The sequence below is a fragment of the Oryctolagus cuniculus genome, chromosome X (genome assembly GCF_964237555.1).
Source record: "Oryctolagus cuniculus chromosome X, mOryCun1.1, whole genome shotgun sequence".
Lineage (NCBI taxonomy): Eukaryota > Metazoa > Chordata > Mammalia > Lagomorpha > Leporidae > Oryctolagus > Oryctolagus cuniculus.
In genome coordinates, this window is record NC_091453.1 from 98,381,468 (window position 1) to 98,390,128 (window position 8,661).

General features: G+C 43.7%; 1 pseudogene; it reads right to left on the reverse strand.

The window, feature by feature from the left end:
* Positions 1-1,887: 1,887 nt before the first annotated feature.
* Positions 1,888-2,276, reverse strand: LOC108178720 (small ribosomal subunit protein eS12-like; annotated as a pseudogene).
* Between the last annotated feature and the right edge of the window lie 6,385 nt (positions 2,277-8,661).

The window sequence follows — 8,661 nt, forward strand, 5'->3', positions numbered from 1 at the left end:
CAGATTTTTCACATGATTGACAGGGGGCCAAGCACTTGAGCCATTATCTGCTGCCTCCCAGATACAATACCAGTGAGCTGGATTGGAAGTCGAGTAGCTGGGACTGGAACCAGGCCCTCTGATATGAGATGTGAGCATTCTAAACAGCGACTAAACCACTGTGCCAAATGCCTGCTGTCCTGCCCCGCCCTGCCCCCAATTTGTTGATTTAGTATCCTTCATAATTTAGTCTTTGGAACTCCTATCTGAGACTGGTGGGAAATAAAATAATCCAAATATTAGTGTGCTTTAACCCCAAATTGTATCACTGACATTTAATAAAGAACTATGCCTTGAGGGAAAGGGACAGGTAACATTTTTTTTTCTTTGACAGGCAGAGTTAGACAGTGAGAGAGAGAGAGACAGAGAGAAAGGTCTTCCTTTTCCGTTGGTTCACCCCCCAAATAGCCACTACAGCTGGCATGCTGCAGCTGGTGCGCTGCGCCGATCCGAAGCCAGGAGCCAGGTGCTTCTCCTGGTCTCCCATGGGGTGCAGGGCCCAAGCACTTGGGCCATCCTCCATTGCACTCCCGGGCCACAGCAGAGAGCTGGCCTGGAAGAGGGGCAACCGGGACAGAATCCGGCGCCCCGACCGGGACTAGAACCCGGAGTGCCAGCGCTGCAGGAGGAGGATTAGCCAATTGAGCCACGACGCTGGCCAGGACAGGTACATTTTGATAGAGAGGAAGGATCAGGAAAGGTCTGGCAACTCTAGAGTAGGAAGCAGAAACAACTTGAGGTTTTCTGGAGTAGAGTAGACTGAGGGTGTCTAAAAATAGGAGAGAGGACACTCGTGAAGTTCACCCACTCCACCAGTTTGCTGGAAAAAAGGTAATGTCGGATATCAGGATAGTTATTGCAGAGCTGGGAGAGAGAAAAACTCTTGCCCGCTCCGTGCTACTTCATCCCTTTAAACAGGGATGTTAGTTTACATGACAGCCTTCATGTAAAAGTAGCTAATGTATAAACTTCTCCCAGCAGAAGTAATCAGGATTATGCTTACCTGAGCTCTTATTTTCCATTTGAGGGGAGGGGAGGTTACAGGCTTCAAGTGTCTTTCTAAGTTTCCTTCTTGTTGTTCTGCATGTGGCAGTTAAGTGGGACCAGTGAGCAGAGATCTGGGCTCCCTGACATTGCTGCTCTTTGCATCTCTGCCTAAAATACAAACAGATTTGGTGACCATATATGCCCCATCTCTGGGAGGAGCTCATCATGCTTTCAGAAAAGGAGAGAAAACATCCGATTCTATTTTATCACCAGAAGTGATTAAATAATAAAATATGTGAGCACTCACAAATTATTCTTCTTGAATGGCTTTTGTCTCATTTAGTCTTCATAACACCTTATAAATTAGAACCTTATTGTCCCCACTTTATAATTGAGGAAACTGACTTAATTAACTTTCTGTGATCACTTTGATAGTATGAGGGTACTTCAAAAAGTTCATGGAAAATGAAATGAAAAGATAAGTATTTTTGACACAAAAATTTTGAAACCTTAAGGCAGGGGTTTGTGGTGCGACAGATTGAGCTGCCACTTGGAATGCCCGCATCCCATATCAGACAGCCAGTTTGAGTCCCAGCAACTCTGCTTCTGATACAGATCCCTGCTAATGTACTTGGGAAAGCAGCAGAAGATGGCCCAAGTCCTGAATCCCTGCCACCTACATGGGAGACCTGAACGGAATTCCAGTCTCCTGGCTTTGGCCTGGCCCATCCCTGTCTATTGTGGGCATTTGAGAAGTGAATCTGTGAATGACAGATCTCTCTGTCTTTACCTCCCTGTTGCTCTTTCAAATAAATAAACACATCTCTAAAAATTTTTTTTGTGAGCTAAATTTTTATTTGTTCATTTCTTACATTTGAAGTATTCTTCAATGATATCCTTGGCCTGAGATAGTCCCTAACCACTACACAGCTGCAACCAACCATTTTATGGGGTTTCCCTTCTTGGTCAGTTTTGCAGAGGCTCACTCATTCCTCAGGTTTCTTGTTGTCATCAACCTTAATTAGGTTGATTTATTGTTCAGCACAAAGGGACTCCACCAACTTGACATACATAGACTCATCATGGTTGGATGCAAGCAGACAAAGATGGGCTTGCCGCTTCTTTAAGGCTTTGGCAGCTTCACGGAGTCTGCATGCTAGGTTATCATGAATGAGGGCCATCTTCAGCACCTCTTGTAAAGCAGTATTAACATTCATTACACCTCCAGCAGAAATTCTTTCCTTGGCCATAGCAGTGGGTTATGGGTGAAGCTGAATCTTGAACACACTTGGGCCTTTGCCTCTGCATGACTCTTTTTTTTAACTTTTATTTAATGAATATAAATTTCCAAAGTACAGCTTATGGATTACAATGGCCCCCCCATACCTTCTCTCCCACCCACAACTCTCCCCTTTCCTGCTCCCTCTCCCCTTCCATTCACATCAAGATTCATTTTCAATTCTCTTTATATACAGAAGATCAGTTTAGCATATATTAAGTAAAGCTTTCATCAGTTTGCACCCACACAGAACATAAAGTGTAAAATATTGTTTGAGTACTAGTCATAGCATTAAATCACAATGTACAGCACATTAAGGACAGAGATCCTACGTGAGGAGTAAGTGTACAGTGACTCCTGTTGTTGACTTAACAAATTGACAGTCTTGTTTATGGCATCAGTAATCACCTTACGCTCTTGTCAGGAGTTGCCAAGGCTATGGAAGCCTTTTGAGTTCACCGACTCTGATCATATTTGAAAAGCAGGGAAAGTGTTAAATCTTTAAAAAAATTTGAAATCCATGTATTGTTTTCTCATGATACACATTTTAATGAAATTTTTGAAGACTCCTCGATTACTGCAGATTAAACACCTGCTCCTAACTACTGCCTGATTCTAAGCATACAATCATGCTTCCTTCCTGAACCTACTTCCTGCGTTACATGTCTTTATTTATTAAATTCCACTATGTGAAATTCAATCCCTTGGGTCATGAAAGCTTTCCCTGCCTAAAGATCCCTTCTAAATGTGTATCTATCCCGAAGCCTGCACTGTGGCATAGTGGGTAAAACTGCTGCCTGCAGTGCCAGTATCCCATATGGGCTCTGGTTCATTTCCCCTAATGCCCCACTTCTGATTCAGCTCCCTGCTAATGTGCCAGGAAAGTAGCAGAGGATGACCCAAGTACTTGGGCTCCTGTGCCTATGTGGGAGACCCGGAAGAAGTTCCTGGCTCCTGGCTTCTGTGGCCGTTTGGGGAGTGGGCCAGCAGATGGAAGGTCTCTCTCTGTCTCTCCCTCTGTCTGCAACCCTGGCTTTCAGGTAAAATGAATACATCTCTCTCTCTCTATATATATATATTTGTATATCTATATCTATATCTATATATATATATCTCCCAAGGGACAGTAATGCTTTATTATCATCAAGTAACATTTGAATGGAGGAAATGGGCTCTTAGCTAGGGCTCCCACACAAAGAACAGCACTGTTGAAAAATCAGGGACACAAAGTTCCAAAGAGGCATAGATTATATCATTTATAAATTTTGTGTTGATACCCTCAGGTTTGTTCCTATTTAGAAAGCCAACTCTTTGGGACATACTTAGTTATTTCCATATTCCAGATGACCTTTTTAGCATATCAGGTAAGTGATACATTTAAATTATCAGAGCCCCCTGACTGTAACCTTCTTCTAGCATTTCTTGCCTTTCTGAAATTTTCCTCCATTTGTCAAGATTACAGGAAGACTCAATCATCATCACATATCATGAAGGAATTATTCCCTCTCAACCCCAGCAGGCCAAGACAGTATGCTGTAATAGGCCCTTTGATATTCTGGTTTTGTTGTGCATTTTAATAGATATTTCTTCAATTTAATAAAAACCTATAAAATGTAATAACAACATTTTTTAAAAAAAACTTTATTTATTTGAGAGGTAGAGTTATAAGACAGAGGGAGAGACAGAGAGAAAGGTCTTCCATCTGCTGGTTCACTCTCCAAATGGCTGCAACAGCCGGAGCTGGGCCAATCCAAAGCCAGGATCCAGGATCTTCCTCCAGGTCTCCCGTGTGGGTGCAGGGGTCCAAGGAATTGAATCATCTTACACGCTCTGCCAGGCCATAAGCAGAGAGCTAGATTGGAAGAGGAGCAGCTGGGACATGAACCGGCGCCCATATGGGATGCCAGCACTGCAGGTGGAGGCTTAGCCTTACTATGCCACAGTGCTGGCCCCAATAATAGTATTATTGAAGACATATTGTATTCCTGGTATTCAGTAAATTCCTTCCATCCCTGATTTCATTAAGTTCTCAGGAGTCTGAGAACAAACTCTGTAACAGAGTGGCAAACTTAAATGGAAATCACAAAGATAGCAGCAGAACTAGGATTTAGGTCTAGTCTGACTTCAGAATCTGTGTTCATAACCATGCCTGGTAGTAAACCATAATTAGATAATAATAATAATAATTGACTTCCATATAAATATGGGGATCTGAAAAAAAGGTGGTGGGCTTATTTGCTAACAACATGGTCTGTGTCAGGATCTGTCAGACTGCAGGGTACAAATCTGATAAGGTGCCCTGCCAAGGACATTCTAACCCCCCAGAGTGATACATTGTAGATGAGTAGCTTTGCCCCTTCTGTTCTTGTTTATCATGGTCAGTAGGTACAGATGGAACTTCTTGTCTTCCTATACTTCCTGCTCCCCCTTATCATCATCAATAGTTACTGATGAGGGTTTTCTGCACATTGGGCCCTCAGTTATGTGGTCCACCCCCTCCCAGCCAGTATCTTAAGAGGGACCTTGCCTACTGCCCAACTAGCATGCAGCTTTACTTCAGACCCTCCCTGCCCACTGCACAGCTGGTCTAAAATCGTACTTTACTATGGTATCCTTTCTAAAAATAAATATCTTTTCTGCCCTGACCTGTCATTTCTATGCTTTCTTTGGATGGACATCTTAAATCCAACAGTCTGTGCTACCTATTTGCTTAAAGTTGATTCCTAGATTATCAACAGAGGAGCAATTTATATTATTATTATTACTACTACTGTTACTTTTATTTGTGGCAGTAGCTAATACTTATTTCAATCAACAGATATTAGTTGAGTGCTTCCTGTGTGTTGAGCATTGGGAAAGGTTCTGAGGAGACAAAAGTAAGCAAAAACATAGATTCTCCTTCATATTGTGTTGTTTACAGTTTTGTGGAGAAAATAGACATTAAATAATCATGCCAGTACCTGTGTAAAAATATAAATGAGTGATCAAAACAGAAGGAACATGGTTCTCTGTGGGCAAATAACACAAGGATCCAAAGTAGATGGTGCAGTGGGATCAGGGTTGGCTTCCCTGAAGAAGGGAGGTAAGGATGAGTTGGAATGAACTACATGAGTAAGGGCTGTACATCTCAGAGAGTGGAACAGAATTAGCATATGTCCTAAGGATTTGAACTATAGGAACATTGAGATGTCATTGAACAGTTTGAAATGAAAGTAGCCTATTAGGGCCAGTGCTGTGGCACAGCAGGTTAACGCCCTGGCCTGCAGTGCTGGCATCCCATATGGGCGCCGGTTCTAGTCCTGGCTGCTCCTCTTCTGATCCAGATCTTTGCTATGGCCTGGGATAGCAGTAGAAGATGGCCCAAGATGGTGCAGCTCTGGCCATTGCAGCCATCTGGGGGAGTGAACCAGCAGATGGAAGATACTTCTCTCTCTCTCTCTCTCTCTCTCTCTCTCTCTCTGCCTCTCTTTCTCTCTCTGTGTAACTCTGACTTTCAAATAAATAAAATAAATCTTAAAAAAAGAAAGTGGGCTATCATGATCAGGTTAACATTTGAATAAGATCTCTTGAGTTGCTGCAAGGGTAGTGGACTAGAGAGGAGCAAAACTAGGAATCAAGGGACCAGTTAGTAATGGCTCAGACTTGTGGCCAGCATCATGGCACAGTGCCACAGCCTTAAATGCTGCCAGCTTCCCATATGAGCACCAGTTCAAGGCCTGGCTGCTCTACTTCCTATCCAGCTCCTGGCTAATGTGCACCTTGGGAGGCAACAAGTGATCACCTGCTGTTTAAGTACTTGGGACCCTGCCACAAATGTGGGAGATCTGGATTGAGTTCCTAGCTCCTGCCTTAGGCTTATTTTGGGAGTGAATTGGTACATAGATCTCTTTCAGATAATAAAAAAAAAACCTGTCCAGGCTAGAGGTGGTGAAATGGGTCAGGGTGGTGGCAGTGGAGAGGGACATATATTTTGAAGCTAATACATATTTTGAAGGTGATGCTAATGGAACTTGGTTATCGATTCAGTAAAACAGTGCAACGTGGGAGAGGACAGTGGTGTCCTTTAGTCTTCTCAATAGCCACCCTATGAGGGAAGTGTGACTATTTCTCTTCTTTTACAAACAAGAACCTGAGACTTCTCACTGCTTTAGGATATAGTCTACAGGCTTCATAGAACTCTATGGATGGTATATAATATGGTTTCCTTTTGACCAACATGTCTCCATTTGCCATTTTTCTTGGTTCTCTGTGCTCTAGCTACAATGGGTCTTTACTCTCTTGTTATGCCAAGCTTCCAGTCTTAGAGACCTTTCACTGATGTTCCTTTTGTCGTGAGATGATGAAAGCCATTTTGGTTCTTGTTTCATGTTGAAGAATTTCTACATGGAGAGGGACAATTAGCAAAGCAAGATTTATGTGAAAGCAAGAAACCCTATTGTTACCTCTTCTACCATAAGGGAAAGGGGGCAACATTGACTCTGGCTGCTTCAAGCTGAAAAGCAACATTGTTGAAGTACAGCAGTCAGGGACCTCCCTAGAGGCCTATCCAGTGGTTCCCTGTAAAAAGTTTCCATGCAAGAGTCCATCTGCATGACCATCCAAAGCGTGTTTGACTCTAAACAAATCAAGTTAGAAGATTTAAGAGACAAGGTCTGAGACTGAGGGATACCAAGAGCATGAGGAGTCATGAAGAGCCATGACCAACTGAGAAGCTGGTCTTTTATTGAGTACCACCATCCGCAGAAGTTGCTTACCTGGGTGATGATATCTTCAGCCCTATTCATGTGCATGACCACTTGCCCTATAGATTAGAGGTGGCGCCACAGGGTTAGGTCAGGATAGGGAAACAGGAGAGTTAGAGGGCAAGGCAAATAATAAGGCAGCATATGAAGCTGGGCCGACAGCATGCTCTATCCCTGTATGTCTGACCCTATGGGGAACTGCACAGACCCCTGCTTGTGCAATACTAGCAATGAGAAGTTTTTCTTCTGGTGGATGGCTCTCATTGCCTTCTCTTCGCCTCCTATATGTGCTTTTACCTGGTCCCTTGGGCCTGCCATCACTGTGGAATGATGGCAGGTGCTGTGGGGGAAACACCAATTGGCTGCGTAACTGGGATATATTCAAACTGATATCCATCATAACTGGTAGAACACAGCCAACCCAGTTGTGAAGACACATAACACAACCACCATGCTGTGAGGTCTCTGCCTTCCCCCCTGCAATTGTGTTTGCCTTTTAACACTGAATACAATTCAAACAGGGCTGTCATCTAGTCACCCCCACAATCTACTAGGTCCAGTCTGGAATATGACAACTGGAACAAAAAGAACGCTTGATCCATGCATCCTGGTGTTGGTGCTGCTGCCCCTTAAAGTTGTCCACAGGAACAAAAAACTCAGTGCAAATCACTGATCCCAGAGGTTGTTGGATTTGTCCTCAGCATACCACTGTGCTTCCCACCCTCTGCTCAGGACCACCAATGCTGAGCTCCAGAGGCCAACTTTCTCCATCCTCTAGTTTGTAACCAGGCCAGGCAGTTGTACAGTAAGAGATCAGGCATTTTTTTTTTCTTTAAGTTCTGGGGGGTCAAATTAATCTCAAGGTCTGAGGATGCATCTCAAGGGATTTCCAGCTGTAGATGGTTAATGAGAGGATAAAAATAGAAGCATCCCTCACCTTTTACCTTGCCTGAGTGAGAAATCTGATGGTCTCTTGCTGCATGTGGTATCCAGGTACAGGTTGGACTGGCATGTATTACCCACACTCACAAAGCCTTCCACACCTATAACCTGGGTTTTATGTATTTGTCATAACAATTCCTTGTGACTGTGGGAATCCTGTGACTGTGTGGCAGACCAAGAAACTGAGAAGGGTATGGGTGTGGCTGGGTCTTTAGGTAATCACTGGGTCTGACTCCAGAAGCTTGGAGCTACCTGAGTCTGGAGAGGGTCATTGCTGAGGGTTCTGTGCTCACACTACAGAGCACATAGTAGGTTCACCCTGGGCAGTTGGTTCATCTTGATAGCGGGGCTGGAGTGATGAACATGCCAGCAAGTGTGATCATATTCTTCCCTATGCTGATAATAGAGATATACTATGCCCCACTTTGGACTCACATTGGACTCTTTTTTTTAATTTTTAGAAGATTTATTTAATTTATTTGAAAGACAGAGTTACAGGGAGAGGTAGAGATGGATAGAGAGAGGTCTTCCATCCGCTGGTTCACTCCCCAAATGGCTGCAACGGCCAGAGCTAAGCTGATCCGAAGCCAGGAGCCAGGAGCTTCTTCCAGGTCTCCCATGTGGGTGCAAGGTCTCAAGGATTTAGACCATCCTCTGCTGCTTTCCAGGCCA